Below are 2,859 nucleotides of genomic sequence, written 5' to 3'. Positions count from 1 at the left end.
CTAGGTTCACATGATTGTATTCATTTAAGAGTTTAGATTTTTACTCTTGCTTTCTTAAGTTTCTAAGACTTGTAGAAAACTAATTTGATATGATAATAAAAAAAACTTTCAATGTGATGGAGGTGGAGAGTTCACCACACTTGAATTTCTTAATCACATTGATCATTGTGGAATTCAATTACAAATTTCATGTCCTGGACTCCAGAATAAAATGGAATTCCCAAAAGAAACATCGACATGTCATTGAGACAAGTTTGACCATGTTACTTCATGCTAATTTGCCATTATCTTTGTGGATTGAAGTTTTTCTTGCAACTTTCTATTCAACTAACAGGATACCATCATTGTTTTTACATAAAGAATATATATATTCTAAGCTATATCCCAAGGGACTAGATTATAAATGCTCGCGGGGTGTTGGGATGCTTATGTTTTCCTTCTTTAATACATCAAGGAAGAAATAATTTGTCAAAAAGACTTATCCACATGTGTTCATTGGTTACAACCCAATTCATAAGGCTATCAATGTTATAAGCTTCAAACAAAGAGATTTTACATCTCAAGACATGTTGTATTCGATGAAGTTTCCTTACAAACCATCTCAATTAGAACTTGCTAAATTTTTTTACTAATGATGAATGGTTTAAATTCATAACATACATTAATCATACAAATGTACAATCTAAAACATAATCAGTAATACAACCATTTATTGTGAGTACTGTTGCTGGTTGTGATGAAAACATGGTTGAACCTTTTGATAATCATGATAATTTAACTACTAAATCATCAAAGGCATATTTTTTGTTGAAGAAGCTCATGAAAATAGTAAAGAAACTCTTGACATCATGATCATGTAACCATTGAAAATAATGAAGTGATCTCTAACATTGAAGCACATCAAGAAAAAGGAGAACATATTATAGCAAAACCAATGAACACTCATGGAATGCATTGAATGATGAAATTAAAAACAGTATTAGTAATATTTATGTTCATCCTCGATGCACTAGGCAACCTCCAAAGCATTTACAAGACTATGAATGTTATTTTTCGCAAGCCACATCACCCACTGAACATAAGAATCACCACTTAGCATTTAAGGATCCTCGATGGTTGATGACCATGGAAGAGGAATTAAATGCTCTTTATTAAAATTAGACCTAGTCAATCATTCCTCGACCACAACATGAATGTTGTTAGATTAAAGTGGATTTATCGTATTAAGCAATATGATGATGGATTAGTGGAAAGATTCATGGCTCACCTTTTTGCCTGTGGTATCCTTCAAGTTTCAGGTATTGATTTTGAGCAAACTTATAGCTCAATTATTCACCACACTACAATCCACCTTCATAGCTCTTTTCATATTGCTAAAGTGATAAATGCAACTTGCTGTGAAGAATGCTTTTTACATGGAAATCTCAAAAGAAACCATGTGTATGAAGCAACCGCTTAGTTTTGTCAATCCACACAAACCTGGTAATGTATGTCTCCTCTAAAAGAGTAGAGAGAATAATTAAGGTTTGAACTTGTATTTCTATTAATGATTAACTCTCTTTAAATAGAGAGGTCTGTAAATACATTCAGTTCAAAGATATTATCATATAGCTATACACTTATCAATATACACAGCAATTACAAATTCAAACTCAAGACTTATCATATTGCTTAACACTCCCCCGCAAGATTGTGGTGCCACTTCGAACACCAATCTTGAACTTGTTTGATACGAAAACCGATTTAGCCAATGGTTTGGTAAGAAGATCAGCTAATTGGTCTTTCGATGAGACATGTGCTATGCGCAATTTCTTCTTCTGAACTAAATCTCGCACAAAGTGAATATCAATTCCTATGTGCTTCATTCTACAATGATACATTGGATTTTGACAAGCATAAGTTGCAGACAAATTGTCACAGTAAAGTATCAGATATAGGATTGATGATCTCGAATAACCAAGCTCAGACAATAATGATCGAACCCACACTATTTCAGATGTTTTCACAGCTTGGTATTCTGCTTCTGTTGATGACCTTGCAATTGATTTTTGCTTTCTAGAGGACCATGAAATAGGGACCGAACCAATATAAAGGATAAATCTAGCGGTTGAAAATCTATATGTAAGATCACTTGCCCAATCGGCGTCTGAAAAAGCATGAAGATCAAGAGAAGATTGTGGAGTGATTAAGATACCATGGTTAATAGTAGACTTCAGATAACATAACAACCGCTTTAATGCATCCTAATGAGCTGCTGTTGGACTATGCATATACTCAGATAGCTTGTTAACCGAAAAACAAATATCAAGACGAGTCCATGTTAAGTACTATAATGCAATAATAAGCTTTCTAAACCCAGTAGCATCAACAACTGAATCTGAATTTGTATTTTTAACTAGAGTAGTTGTTGTTACAAAAGGAGTTGACACAAGCTTCGCACCATCCATCTTAGCAGCAACTAGTAATTTGCTAACATAATGATGTTGTGATAAGAACATTCCTGCTGAATTGGTATGTATATCAATACCCAAGAACAAGTTGAGTGATTTTCTGGTTCTTTCAAAGAGAACCGTGCTGCAAGCTCACTGACAAATGATTTAATGAAAGATTTACAACTCCCTGTAAGAGGTAAATCATCAACATATACCAAAAAGAAGCATACCACATCATCCTTGTGAAATATAAATAGTGAATGGTCACATTTAGATTGAATAAAACCAAACTGCAAGGCACAATCTCATAGAGCCTGGTACCAAGCCCTCAGTGCTTGACAAAGACCATACAAAGCCTTTACAAGCTTAAAGGCATTCTCGGGTTTAGCTGTATCAACAAACCGAGGAGGCTGCATCATAAAAACTT

This window comes from Jatropha curcas, unplaced genomic scaffold (assembly GCF_041381405.1).
Source record: "Jatropha curcas cultivar XTBG-Jc1 unplaced genomic scaffold, XTBG_Jcur_1.0 HiC_scaffold_163_pilon, whole genome shotgun sequence".
NCBI classification, from domain to species: Eukaryota; Viridiplantae; Streptophyta; class Magnoliopsida; order Malpighiales; family Euphorbiaceae; genus Jatropha; species Jatropha curcas.
Note: the sequence above shows the minus strand (reverse complement) of the source record.